Source organism: Corvus hawaiiensis, chromosome 6 (assembly GCF_020740725.1).
Source record: "Corvus hawaiiensis isolate bCorHaw1 chromosome 6, bCorHaw1.pri.cur, whole genome shotgun sequence".
NCBI classification, from domain to species: domain Eukaryota; kingdom Metazoa; phylum Chordata; class Aves; order Passeriformes; family Corvidae; genus Corvus; species Corvus hawaiiensis.
In genome coordinates this window covers 28,401,409-28,416,959 of record NC_063218.1, presented here as the reverse complement: position 1 = coordinate 28,416,959, position 15,551 = coordinate 28,401,409, and the positions used below count along the sequence as shown (strand labels likewise).

The 15,551-nt window shown below is 35.2% G+C and overlaps 1 long non-coding RNA gene across 1 annotated transcript in view; it reads right to left on the bottom strand.

The window, feature by feature from the left end:
* Window positions 1-509: 509 nt before the first annotated feature.
* The window catches only part of LOC125328163, a 28,687-nt gene continuing 13,645 nt past the window's right edge, over window positions 510-15,551 (bottom strand). The window contains exons 3-6 of the long non-coding RNA XR_007204569.1: window positions 13,419-13,526; window positions 12,976-13,111; window positions 2,788-7,169; window positions 510-2,694 (exon numbers count right to left, since the gene is read on the bottom strand). This is a non-coding gene — a long non-coding RNA (uncharacterized LOC125328163). The remainder of the gene's footprint in view (window positions 2,695-2,787; window positions 7,170-12,975; window positions 13,112-13,418; window positions 13,527-15,551) is intronic.

Genomic DNA, 15,551 nt, shown 5'->3' with positions numbered 1-15,551 from the left:
AAAAGTTGTGGTTTCTTTAAATGATCTAGCTGATGCAACTCTTTGAGTCACTGTGGTGAGAGACAAAATTGATGACAGGCTGATTTAATGGTGCACTTTTTAACCAACAGTTTGAAGAGATTAGGAGGTTGTCAGAAAGATATCAAGAGAGGTAAAGGGATTAATTTCAAAAGTAGTTTTAAATTAAAAAATAAAGAGTTTATTTGAAAACTCTTTTATAGGTGGGAGTACCTCTATGGAAAATGGGCCATGAAGAAAATTTTTCATTTAGTATTTTCTTTTCTTTTTTTTCTTAGGCAGATGATTTCTGGATGCTCAGTACCCTGCTAATTTTCATGGAAAAATGTAATGTGAACATTTCTTGGCAAACACATTAATCTGTTAGTTTTCTTAAATATTTCTTCATCCCTGGAATGTTTAAGCCTTAACAACAATAAAAGATATCAATCAAGTCAATAGACAGGAATGTGTTTGGTTTGACAGCTAAATATTTTAAATAAAACGTGTAATTGTCATTAAAGAAATAGAAATGAAGATAGAAAATTACAATTAAAATATTTTCTTTTTAAATCTGTTACAAAGTAAATTAATGTGCAGGAAATGTTAATTAAAATGTGTTTATAATTTTGAAAGAATTCATCAGAAAATGCTGGCATGGAAGATGGGATATAGAAAGATTGATAACCTGTGATGCAAGACAGTGAAGTTTCCAATGTTATAAACAAGCCCGTGCCTTAAAAATAATATCTGCAGGTCCACTGTTATTTTTTGGAAGGAGAAGGGCTATTCAAGCATACAAAAAAAGAGGACTGGGAACTCCCAGAGAATTTTACTCCTGGAGTTTCCATGCAGTGGCTTAAATTGTATGAGTCATTGTCCCAGGTACTACTCCCAGAAATAAAGTTGTTCAATTCTTTTCCATTAAAAGAACTATTTTTTCAGCATGTTGTAGCTTAGCCAAAATTTAGCAAACTTACCTGAACCCTACCCAGACTTCTATCTGAAATTTGACATTTCAGTATTTTGCTTAAAGCTAATTATATTAAATTATTTGTGTGTGCATATATGCATCTGCATATATATTTAAAAAAAAAAAAAAAAAAGAAGTAAAACAGAGCTGCTGTTTCTAAAGTAAGTAGATGGAAAATAACCACCACAAGCCAAACACACCCTCACAGAATTTGGTTCATGTTAAAAAATTACTGAATCACTGTAGTTCATTTGTTCAGATGCTCTAGTACATAGCACCTCATGTACATTTAAAGTACATATTGAAATTTGTTTAAAACTCACGCTGCTTCACTGACTGGGAAAAAAATCTGAGTTCACATGTAATCAGAGTTCTCCTCTCTGGGCAGTCCATCTCCAACCTGAGAACAGAACCTGGCCTTCCAGATCTCTACGTATCCCTTTTGGTTGGCAGGCAATGCAGGCAGAGGTGGGTATGGCCTGACCAATGTAAGCATTTGCTCAAAATATGCAAAAAATATAGCCCAAAAACAGAGGAAGTAGCAGAAGCTCAAGCAACACATTTACAGATGGGAACAGGATCCGTATGATGATATCAGGTAATTGCAGAGGCAGGGCTGAAGGGAGAATTGGATTGGGCATGACCAGGAAAAAGTGAGAAGGAAGAAAGGAATGAGACAAAGGCAAAGTCAATTGATCATTATGTTCTACAGTTAGGGTTAAAAACAGATGTCCTGAGAGCTTCTCTCTACTGCAGTTAAAAAGTAGTTATGATGTTAACCATTTCATACATGGACCAGGGTTGGTTCACATAAAGAGTAGTTACTGTGTTGATGTTTGATACCAGAAATTCCATAGATTCAGAAGTCTTCTTCGTGACAGGGAAGTCCTTTTCTTTTTTAAGTTAGAAACTGAGACATGAGATGTTTGCTTTCTCAGTTAATGAATCAAAACAACTAAAGATATTCTATTTCCTAAATGTTGCAATTAATAGTTTGATATAAATGCATAGTGATGCAGCCATTCACCAGATGATCCTATCCATTTTCCTCCAGAGTAGCCATATCTTTTTCAGTGAAACCAATAATTGCTTTATACCCAGGTTGTCACTTACAGAGCAGGGATAATAACACCATCTATCTTCACAGAACTTTGTGGAGATAAATTAATTAACTTTTTAATAGCATTCAGATGCTGCAGTAAGTGTATCAAAATACAGGAGAAATTTGTGGTGAAAAAAAGGAGATCACCCTTTGAATAACTAGTCAAATACTGAATAAATAATCATTCATCAAAAGAGGCAGAGGGTGTACAAAAATAGAGAGGCTCAAGCAAAGAAGCATAATCATGATACATGCATAAAGGGGCCAAAGTAAGAGTGCTGAAACTATTACAGTTTTAGCATTACAACAGTTTTATTTTCTTTTTATAACCTCTTTTTAAAACCTCAAGGCTATTATTCTATATGTCTGTCTCTGTATGAAGAACAAATAGGACCCACTATAGTAGAATACATGTTTTGGAATCTTCCTTTTTTATATGTTTATATCATATTCCTGTGAGTTCAGAACACAGTTCCTGTGTTTCTTTGATTTTACTTGTTTAAAGTTTCATGTGAATATTCTATAAAGTGTAAAAATTACTCTGGTCTTCCTTTTCCAGCTTTCATGTAATCCATCACATTACTTATTTTGTCCCTGTTTTAAAGGAGTGAAAACAAGTAACCTGTAAAAGAAAATAAGAGAGTTGAAAGGTAAAGTACTAATACCAAGTAAGGAACAGCCGTATAGGAATTGTGAAGTATTCCCTGTGCATTACCTGGGAAGTGACGTAATGCCTTGTGTTCCAGTCCATGCATGCATGTAGCACATTTAACAGCAAAGGAAAAGGGAGAATGAGACATAGACTCATTTACCTATATGCCATTGCCCTATGCTTAAACACAAAAGATAGTAAAGTGCACCATTAAGTATGTTTGAAGTGATGCAGCTGTAAGCAGAGCAGTGCTCTTTCTAATAATATATCTGTATTCTTAAAATTATCATCTTCAGCCTACTCCTACTGCCATGCAACATCTACAGCAACTGTTTGAAGTTTTCATTAATGCAGAATTTAACAAACTTATTTGCTATAAATTCTACTGTTCTTTATTTTTGCTTGCATAATGCAACCTCTTTTGCATCCTGCCACAATTTCTCACAAAGACAATGTAAATGACTGCAATGTGAAAGCAAGCATAATCTTTTAGTTCACTAACCAATAGATTATTTGGATTTCAACCTTACTTAATCACATTCAGATTACCACAGAATGGAGTCATAAATAAGGCTTTCAAATATTTTGGCAGAACACATGCTGTCCCATCCATTATGCCTCCCAGAGCGCTCCTGTATGGCTGTCCCCTATCCTATGCTGATAACCACACCAAAGCAGGGGTTGTGCTGCCTCCAGAAACACACTCAGAATCATGAGTTGGCCCAGGGCCCCTCAGCCTGTGCTGTGCCATCACCCCACCACCACCGACACTACTATCGTTACCACTTACTGTTCTTGATATTTCCATACCACCTGACTTCACATACTGCTCAGTATTTTTTAGCACTCATCATCCAAATGCTGTAAAACCCACCATCCAAGTGCTTCAAAATATATATGCAATATACATATATATATACCCCCACACTACCCACAAAGGAGTAGCAGAGCTGTAGACAAGCAAAACTGAGACAGCCAAGACAGAATGACTGAGCGGAAGGCTGGGATGCAGAGTAAGAATCCAGAACATTCTTTTTGAATGCAGAGATCAGACATAGCCAGAGGTGAATCCTTGGCCAGAACAGTCTGTAGTAAAAGTGTTCTTTCTCCTGTACTTGCTAGAAATCTGTCCAGTATCACTGAATAGGATTGAAACCTTCATTTCATGCCTGGTAATAAGACTTACAAGTATCTCCAACTGATTCACTGAAGTTTCAAGTACTGTAGATAGTCCTAAAACAATAGGCTTGTTATAAAACTCAGATATTTAAAATACTATCAGCAGTGACTCTGAAGACTGTTTGGGCTATAATTCAGTCAGACTGTTCTGCTGAATATTTTTCATGGAAATTTAATGTACTGTGTCCACTACGTGAGGTTGTTTAGTCTAAGCTCTAATGGACACAAAATATAATGTGATAAATTTGTCCAGAATAGCTGGCATACTAGTACCTTTTGGAGTTTAGAGGCACAAAGGGGTCAAGTGTGTACATGTCTGTAAGACCTAATACTTTAGACCAATCACAAAAACTCAGGACCTGCAGCTCAAGGAATCTGCACTTAAATTGAAACTGCCTACTCAGGGTTTTGGCTACAACATCTATGGCAACTGTCAGCTTCTAGGAGTAGTACATCACTGTTTCACAGGTGATACACATTTATTTGATTAGGACTTTAGCAAATGTATCCCAGAATAAAAAGAAAATATTAATAAAAAATATTTGCCTTCTTAATACTGCAGTGCTGTTTAAAGGATAACATAAACTACTTTTTTTTTTTTAATGGTGTATGACTGGTATGTAGTGTTCCTTAAAACTTCCCCCAATTCAGGTATAGACACCTTTTTCATTCTTTTAAAAATTTAGTTGGGGATAGGAGGGTTGGAGGATTTTAATTTGTTTGTTATTCTCAGAATAAGAGCAAGAGAGAGAAAAAAGAAACTTGTTGTGTAGCTGTCTAATCATGCTCGGTTCAAACTTTTTCATAGAATTTTCAGTACTCTCATATTAAGCTAAATTCTTACGTAATTAACAAATATGACATAGTTTAACTCCTGAGAAGTCAGTAAGCATGGTGGGTTAACTCTGAAATCTTAGTAGCTACACGTCTATATTTCGAGTGACCCTCGTTGTCCCTGTTCCACCTCTCTGCTGGAAGTGTTATCCCATAATCAACATGCAAAGCAATAAGAGTAGATGATATTAACTGGGGATCTGTTTCTGGGATCACAGACTCACTTGTGAAAAACTGCTGTGGGAAAAACCAAGGATATCAAGTGCAAGAGGACAAGAAATAAGAATCTGACCAGATTCCATATCCAAAGCAAGGACTTTGTCTTGACCATCTTCCTAGCTGAGAAATCAGTTTCAGGGAGTCAGCAACATCGGTTTTCTAAGTCTACAGTAAAACAGGATGCTACAGCATGTTTTCTGTTCAGAAACAGTAAGTCTGCTTCAATCGGGTTTTAAATGTCTTCCTAGTCCTGACATAATCCTAGCTGCAGGCTTTGTTGAACCAACTGGTGTTTATTTTGAAACTGACATCTTAATTCCCATAATCTGACTGCACGTTGTAGGTCATTATCTCACCAGCAATGTGCTGACCACTATACAAAAAGGTGGAAAGAGTAAAGAACCTTCAAATGATATGTTAAAAGTCGTACAATTTTGTTTGAATTTCTGTGAAAGTTGTATTCATGTTTCTGTTTTCAGCTCCACTCATCAGTTGTTTGTAACTATGCTAGAAAAGATTCTCTCCTGGCTGGAGCCCAGCAGATTGGTGCTCAGCTTGAGAGGAACAGTATTATTTAACTTTGAAAATATTTATTGATTCATGTTTTAATTAGCAGTAAAAAGCAATTTGTTTATTTTCAGAACACTTTCCCCCTCACATTTAAGGGCAAATTCTACTCGTTTTGTGTTTCACTTGCATAAAGGTGACATTTTCATAGATGCTTGCTTGGCACAAGGCAGAATCATGTACTTGGTATCCTGCCCTTGCTTTTTGAAAGATCCAGAATTGGCAGCTATGGTTATGCGTAGGGGGTTTTTGCTCTCTCTATAATTTGCTACCCAGATCAAATATGGAAATTTTTAACCCATATTTTGTGGCTTTATTGCATTTATGCATTTGTAGGTGTTTTTCCTGTAATATGCTTTGTTCTGACATTTAAACACAGAACAGATATGTTTGAAATGCTTATGCTTAAAATACTATTCATCATGTTTCTAAGTTTGTACAGTGCATTCCAATGAATAGTTAACATTTTGGGTCCCAAAATAATCTCTACAAAGCACCATTTAATGTAGAAGCCAGGAAAAATGGTGGCAAGTAAATTCAGGTTTAAATGATACTGTATTATTATCCAAAATCATGCATTTCATCTATCTCAGCAGCATTCAGATGAGGAACTTTTAACAATGTCACTAATGTTACTGGTACTTGCAATGAATATAAAGTACTGATAGAAAGTATTAATTATTATCATTGCAGGCTTGAAAGTTGAAGCAGTGTTATTTTATATGACAAATGCTTTGAGCATCCAACATTGCTTCTGAAACATTAGAACTGGGCAAAATACTCATGAAAAAGGTATCATTTATTTGTTTTCAACAACAGAAAAATAAAAAAAATCTATTTTCTAATCTGTAATTGATTCAGAACAAAATAATGACATTTTCAAAATAGTGAACTTTCATTATTCATTATTTAGTTATTTTCAGAAACTCGAGAAATATGTCCTTCAATACCCCTATTTTCACTCATGAGTACTTTAAAACCCTGACGAACTATATGGACACTGGGAGATGGTAGGTTTTTTCCACATTAGAGTCATTCTTACCAGAAAAATATTTTTAACCATTCTTTATGCATTGGAAAAGAGACGTTCAGACAAGTGAAGGCATATGCTTTGTATAGCACAAGTAAAGGTACTCTGATCTTTTGTGTTGTGTTGTTGCAGTGCACAGCTGACTATCTTGTTTCTTTGCTGATTGTTTCCAGTGTAGAGGACATGAAAGAGAAGCTAATAGGTATGCCCACTGTCCAAACCACAATGTGCTGCATTAATTCATTGGTGGCTATTGAAGTGCACGTACCAGGATGTGAAATGCCAAGCTCTGTTTCACTGACCAGCTCCCCTGATGGGGTGGCAATCTCTAGCAGAGAAACACAGCAGCTAGCTAGGGGCAATAAGGTTTCTTCCTTCCTCCACTGCTATGAAAAAGAATACAGGTGACAACACAAGGCTTGCTGGACAGCTGTTTACAGAGCAGATGTTAGGTGAGTTGAATGCCACACTCAGAGCGACTGCAAAGAAGTTCCAGCAACCATGGGTGCATTTTTGAGAACCTTCTGCTCATAAATGCCCATTTACAGGAGAAGATAGTCTCAGCAACAACGATGTCAGAATGTCTGGTATATCTTCTCAATCATCACTGTGACTTCTGCAAGAGAATACAGAACAAAAACCTAAGTGCCTGATGACAATCTTCAGAGGTCCTATACTCATAAACAGTGGTCTGATTTTCAGTAATATCTGTTATCTCATGCAGTTAGTTACAGGTTTTTAGTGCTTTGCTGAAAAAAGTTTGTGAGTTTGAATTAATTTATGGATATATCACTCTCATTTTGACCCACTGGGTGAGAATCCCTGTGAAACAAATCAGTGCACTCAAAATTCTTTAGATTAATTTTATATTCTTTTTCCATAGGCAGAGGGGAAAAAAGGAAAAAATATTGTTATTTTCCTTATTTTGAAGGACAATAACTCCTCTTAAGGCTTTCACTTGCTCATCTCCCCACTTCAACCTCAGATATTTCTAACATTCTGCTGCTACCTTTGTCTAGCAGAGAGGTTCCAAAGCTGCCATTCAAAGTGTTTCTCTCCCCACAGATGGGAGCAGATCTATTATCCATAGCATCATCAGTCTTTGTCAGCCAATCTGTCAGCTATGAAGTCATAAATTACAGCATCCAGAAATTCTTTCTGTTCATGCTTCTTCACTATTATTTAAAAAAATATTTTAAAAATATTTATTTCAGTCAATATAAATAAAAATCTGCATTTAACACTTCTTACAGTAAGATTCCTCTTATTCCACCATAAATCTCTAATGGTGGTGATGAAATGGCATAATCTTGGGGATTAGAGCATGTCTGACTAGAAACAAATGCCGTGAGTTACAGTTTACAGTTTCCTCTAAGTGAAGAGTTTAGATGAGAAAAAGGGTTATTTTGTGTCTGAACATTGTATGTTTTAGTCATGCTGTGTAATTCCATGCAGTTGCACATCTACTAAACACAAAAAGAACAAACAATTTTCACCTACAGGCCTATACAGGCTCTGTCTCCATTAGTGCCAGAGCTTGTATTCAGTTCTGCTGCCATTCCTGTAAAGGAGCTTCAGAATCACTGTGTCCATCACAATGCCACCACACAGACAAGCAATATATATGTGCAAGTTTCTCAAGCCCTCAAAGCTGGCTAAGCAGCTTGCCTGCACTGCCAGCAGGGTGTTCTTGATATTCACACATGTTCCTGAACTCTTTGGGCCATCTCTCTGTACTTCATCTCTCTATACTAATCAAGGCAATCTCTATTAATCCCTTCAGATAAGATCCACCTCCAATCATTCCAGTAGTTCTCTTCAGCAGCTTCAGAATGATCTTATCTCCAGTGACTATGGATGACCACAGCTACACACAGTAGTAAAATGATCCTGTCAGTTTCTTGTGCAAGGGCATTCGCAGGTACATGGCTTTTCTGGAAATACTTGATTAATCCAAAGTTGGTAAAGGAGAGGATTGTCTTTGCTTTTTCATCTATCTTTTGGCAATGAACATGAGTCAATTAAATATAAGAAGTGTTTCTCTTCCTCTATGTTTTCCAGATAATGATTTATCATATATGTTTCATTACATGTCTCTAATTTCACTCCTTAGTATCTTGATGCTGTCCCATGGAACATTTGGATTATGAATACCTCCCTCTTTTGTCATCAGAAAATTTCAAAACAATTTTTTTTTTTTTTGGTCAGTGTTATTAATGAAAATGTTAAGTAGCACCAGATCCTGCTCAAGTCCCAGGAAAAACTGGAAATCTCTTAGCTTAACCATTTGTTTTCAGACCAAGTAATTCTTATCTCTCTTTTAGTAATCATACACCACTTTTATTCATGTTCCTCTTATGTCTGTCCAGTTAAATTAATCACTATTTAAGATATCCTCAGATTGTTTATATAATCTGCTACATTTCCACATGAAAATGAGTGTGATGATTAGTTTGTTGAAATGCAGTGGCTTGAAGAAATTCTGCACTGTCCTTGTGTCTCACTAACCTTGTTTACTCAAGTCCTAGAAGTCATTGGTTCTTTGTTTTCTTTCCTCTACCTTCTCTTTTTCCATTGTCTTCCGTGTAATTCTCATTAGATCTCTCACATTATTCCAGAGAGTTAAATTCTATCTTCTCAGTCTCTTCTTCCTGATTGTAGTCACATTTCTTTTCCATGGCAAACTCTAGATGATGTCTTTTCTTTCTGAACACAGTAGCCTGGTTAAAAGCTTTTTATATCACAGAGAAACAAATTATTCACCAAGTTTCTCCTCTGACATTGATGATACCTGAATTTTGTTCATGAAGTAATATACCTGAAGACTGCATGTGTTCAAGGTCCTTTAGGAGCATGATTAGCTCCGTGTGGCACAAGTATTCTAGGGCTATGATAACTTTATAAAATTTAGGTCATTTATAAAGAATCATAAATGTTATAAAAATTCTTAAAAAATATTTTCCTGGTTATTTCTTAAGTCAGCAAATCTTTGGCCTCTTGGATATATACAATGAAGAAGGAAAAAATGCAAATTGACAATTGTCTGCATATATTTATACAGAGGCAATGCTTCCATGCATGGGCATATATATATGCACATACATATACATATGAATATAGATGTATATAAATGTATAATATTCCTAAACTAGTTACTCCAAAGCAGTTAGAATGTATAATGCAGATTTCCATGAGGTGTCACACTGCTTGCAGAGAACTAGGTAAGAGACTACTATATAATTCACAGCTCTGAAAGATTATGTAGCCAAAGAAAGAAGAGATCAGCTTTAACATGTCTTTTTAGTTTTAATTTATATATCCGTTGGATATAGTTGCATTATTAAAGATCCAGCATCTGGAAGGACACTTTTAGTAAGAGTAAATTAAATATAGTTCAAGTGAAAGCTTTACCAATGAAATGCATGGTCATCAAGAAGACTCTTAAGAAATTTTGTCTCTTTTCTGCTCCAGTAATGTCATTGTGACAGTCAGTGAATTGGGTTGCTTTATGCAATACAGCAGGTATCATTTTACCATGTAATTCATTATTCTAGTTTAAATGCAACACTGTTGATGATCTGGTCTGTAGCTAACTTGGAGTAAATCCCCAAGGTAGCCACTCACCTACCCTTTTGCTACTGAAAAAATAATTGAAAACACCTGAACTTTCAGGGTGAAATAGAAGAGCAAGGCATTGCCACCAGTAACCCCTTATCTGGAGATATTTCATGCAATGCTCCAACAGGAGGATTCTACTGAACTTTGAGCCAATAAGTGAGTTAACTCTAAACTTCTCTGAGACGTACAAATGAAGGTTCCAACTGCAACTAGAATATTTCAAGTATATGATTTTGGTTATTTTGCATTTCTATTACACAGTCAATATATTTATTGTGGGGTTTTTTTAACTTGGAAATATCTGATTTACACTACTTAAGTTAAAATTTTTTGTCACTGTAGAACCTTTGGAAGGAATATCTGTATTCACTCACAAGGGATGAAAGGTGACTGAAAACATGGTGCAATGGCATGGACTTACTCTAGTGTGTTTATACCATACAAATCGAGGGCATGGAAATATTTTGAACTTGCTCTGAGTTACAATCTGAAAGTGCTGGCTATCAAATACATATGAAAATGCTGCTTTGAAAGAAGCAACGTGAAAACAATGTATAACCTTTCTCAAAGGGGAAAAAAAAAGTGTGGAAAAGAAAGAGCATGCAATACCCATGTTACCAAAAAAAGCATGATTTGTTTGTTACTAAATATAGGGCAATTCTCTCAACAAGGTTGCAGACTTAAATTTGTTTTTACCAATGCCTGTGATCTCTTTCCAATAAAAGTTGGATGTCAAAGCTAGAACAACAATATGAAATTTAAAGCAGGTGTTTTCTAAAATAATGTTCACTGAATCCTACTAACTTTGTACTCAGGAGAGTGCACATATCCACACAAAGAGAACATTTTTTTCTTTAACCGATCTTTAGGACTTTTCTCTTAATCATGCAAATGTTTTTCACCCTGCATTTTCTTTCCATTTACTTCTCTATTGAAAAATAAAACTCAAGTTTCCACAGTATTTAGCTACACTATCAAAGCTGAGCTTTACTTTACAAGGTTTCCTGTATAATGCATGTCTCTTAAGGATTTCAGTTCTATTTTATACAGTTCATACTAACGAGATCTCTGTTTTGGGAGAACAGGGCCAAAAAGACATTCTTCTTGATAGAGAAGGTACTTCTAAAGATATTATTTCATCATGAAATATAGACATACATGAAATACAGAGTTTTACATATTCACAGAAGCTGATAATCAAAATTGGTTAATAATGAATTTATAATGATTTAAGTAAATTTATATTCTGAGCCTGCCCCTACATTTTGAATATCACAACAGCTTTTAATATCTGATCCCTAGCTATTTCCTCAAAGCTGTCATAATTTTATTAGACTATTTATTATTATATTCACTGAAAGGCAGCTATTTAATAATAATTAACATGTCTTCCCATATAAAAGATGAAAACATCTTTTAAAAAAAACATTGCTCTACTTTTATTCCATTGCAGTAGTCTTAAAAAGAACCATCTTCTTCCTCCAACTGCATATTTTTAAAATTATGGAAGAAAGAAAACAATGTTTACTACCTTTTTTTCCCTTTTTTGCCTGTTACATTTTTTTCATGGTGGTGTGAAAATTCAGGATATCTGACATATATAATGCAGTCAAATAATTTTTGAGAAGTCAAAAATTATATTGGTCATCTCTCTTTCTTTCCTCTTTGTAATGAAGATGTCATTTTAAATCAAAGCTTTCCGTTTATAAAAGTAGTGATTTAGTTTTAATAGCAATATGGTGTCATTCAGAACACTTCTCAGCATTCCCACGGTGAATGCAGAAATTTATCTTGACTTAGTCCATAAATGCCCTCTGGTGACTATCTCAAAAAATGCAAGCAGTTTGTCCTTAGATATTACCTTTTTCAATCACCAGTACGGTAGTTCAGCCAACTAATGTTGAAATCATAACAGGAAATAAGCAAATAGAAATTTTAGAGATAAAACTTCTGTGTGTAAAAGGCTTTCTTTAATTTCTGTTTGGTATGTCAAGCCTGAGGTTTTAAGGGAAGAAATGGCAAGACTGACCTGATGCAATTCTCAGTTCCTATGGATTTAAAATGCTGTTCACAAGAAAGTTATGATAGAAAACCTTAATTTACTTAAATAGCAATTTGAAAAATAGAGATGCGACCAACAGGTCAAAGAGAAAGCAATGCTGAGAATTTAGAAATCAGAAAAATTGTCCATAAAATGAATATTAAAACATTTTTTGAACTATAGAAAGGTTTATATAAAAGTCAGACTAGTAAATTGAACTGAAGCAGCTTTCCTTAAAATTTCAGGTAAACTACAAAATTATTTACACATATTAGAGCTTATTAGTTCTTTCTTTACCTAACAAATTTCCCTATGTGTTACAGATCATTGTTCTCTAGGTTGCAACAAAATTACTGAATTTGATACCATTTCATCACCTGTGCATAGAGAGCACTTATAGTTTGCTCTTACAGTGTGTCCGTACTTCATCTCTTGGATTTTATCAACTTAATATAAATAAATATTTGAAATTTTCATTTGTAAAACTTATAGGATCAATAGAAAAATCTCCAGCTTATAAATATGCACTGCATACTATTTAATTTGCTTGCTCAATTGAAAATTTTCCTCAGAAGGGTTCCTCTATTTGACATCTCATTCAAGGCAATTCTGGAAATCTCTCTAAGAGAAGGTCAAGAAAAGCTTTCCAGGTTAGTCTGAAGATGCACAGAATGAAGGCAATGGCTCAGAACTGTCAGTAGAAAGAAAACTAAGAATTTTAGAAGTTGGAAAGGTAAAGGTAGGAAAATATGCCATTACCCACCTGATGGCCTGGTAAGAAAAAATGTACTGTGTCAGTTCCCACAGCTCACTAGGACATTCCATGGAATGGACCAGGTTAATAAATACATACATGTTTTATCCTTTCCTTAGAAACATTCTAACCAAACACTGCATGTCTTAATAGAAACAAAGAAAAAAAAAATCAGGTTACTCTATCCTCATTTAATATTTTTCCCTTCAAGCACTAGACATGTAATTTAAAACAATATAAAATGCATTGAATTTGCTGAGACTAAAACAAGATAGCCTGAGGGCATCCAGAAACATTCCAGCAATGAGTTTGTGGAATGCTTTTGTAACAGTTGGTTTGATCCAAAATATCTGTATTGAAAAATAATTTCAAATTTACGATAGCCTTAACCCCATTAAAATAATGCACTCTCATATGACGGAATAAATATAAAAACAAAGAAAAAGTCATACCTTGCAATTCAATTCTCTTTGGGGAATCTGGCCAAGAACAAAAAACCCATTGTTGTTCCATAAGTTAGCAAAGAAATGCTCTTCTTTTACAATGCTCTGATAATATACCTAGAGAATAACAGCACTCAGCAGTCACATTGAGTACAGATTTGATTTGCTACATTATTTCAAATGCATCATTAAACAGTGAAAAGCATGTCTTATAAAGATATCTTAGCTGTGTCAACAAGTTAATCTTAAGAAAAAGGTTTGATTTTTCCTGTGTGTGACAAGATGCCAAACCATGATGTTTCCTAAAATATAAGATTTACTATACTCAGTGTTCCTAAATCTAAATATGTCCAGAAAACTAGTTTGCTTGACAAGCATAAGCACTGTCATGACAGACAAAAAACCCAATACAAAACAACAACAGCAAAAAACTATATACAAAAAAAAGACCCAAACCCCTAAAACTATGCCTATACTATTGTAAGTACAAATGGAAACATCGATCTTGTGTGTTAACTTTTACTATTTTAGAAGTTAGCTAAATTACCAGATAAAAATAAGCCTTAGTATTGATTGAATAAAAGAAAATAAAATAGGTGGTTTAAGTGCCCCATGACTGTTCCTTTCACTAAGAAATAAAAATAATTTCCTTTAGGACTCTCTGTGTTATCTAGTGTCAGGGCTTGGGACATTAGGATAGGTGGAACTAGATGATCTTTAAGGTCCCTTCCAACCCAGGCCATTCTAAGATTCTATGATTCAGTGTTTGTGCAGGAGGCAATTGTAATAGGCAGGTAGGTAGGTAGGTAGGTAGGTAGCTCTCTAAATCCTTCAAATGCACATAAAAGTAGCTCCTGTAGCCGTGAGTTTTACCACTTTCATCTTCATCTTTCCCTAGTTTCTCATGTTTAGGTAAATTCACAAGTTGTAGAAATTTCCTTATAAGATGTTTGCAGGTTCTGTCATCCCTTCCTGTGTTTTTGTCACATTTCTTCCTTAGTGTGATGCTGACAAATAATACTTCTTATTAGATATGGCAGGTGGAATGAAAATATTCCATGTAGACTGTACCCCCTGGAAATGATCAATAGCTTTATTTTTACATTGCATGTGTTTTTGGTGTGTCATTGTTATAGACAAAGGAACCCTGCCCAGTATGAATACCATACTTTTATCAAGATGAATCTGGAATGCATCCTAGGTTATACATCTGCTTGCTCCATCTAATTTACATATCAGAAGATATGCTGACCAGGGGATATGGAGAGTAATTATATGTATTACAAGTTGTTAGGCTACTATTTCTACAACTGGCAAAGACTCATCACCACCACCCCCTAAATCTAAATAAGCTTCTGGTGATCTGGCTGTCAGAAGCAAGTTAGAATGCTTGTGTGCCAGATACAACTAGCTCTACTGTGTTTACATGCTATCGTGGACATATTGCAAGATTGTCACAAAGTAAACATTTTGCCACTGACCAGAGGACAATAGCTTTTAAACATCCTAACATTATATATTGCACTTAAGATTCTTTATCCTTTCTGACAGCTTCCCATTTCTTTACTAATTGTTTTTCATAAGCTGTGTTCATCTAGTTGATGAGCTCTGGACAAAAGCAGTGGTAGAGGCAGATTGAAAATAAATGAGCTGCCTTTAAGGAACAGAGTCTCTTACAGTAGCTGCTATAGCTGGTTGTCCTGTCCCTCCAAACACACAGGGACAGTGTCAAGACAGCAGAACACCACTCTTTGCTCACAGTGTGCTTCATAAGTGAAATGGCATATTAAAGTGAGGCCAACACTACAGGAAACCACCTAAGTTTTGCTACTGTGAATGTTGCTTGACACATGTCCAACAATTAAGACAATAATTATTGGGTAGTATAATAATTGGTACCTTAGTTTTAAAGAACTTTAAATTGGTTTGAATCTCAGCTGTCAAACGGTATATGTCAGTACTCAGGTGAGTTACTAGAGAAGAACTAGTTTTTGCATGTTTCCCTTGAGAATCCAGCACAAAAGTTGGCTTTTCTTTGTTTTTCCTGCTGTTCTTTGTTCTTCGTGCCCCATCAGGAACGCTGAAACAGTAGCCCAGGTCTTTTATACACACGCAGAGTAAGTGTATAGCATTATACACAGT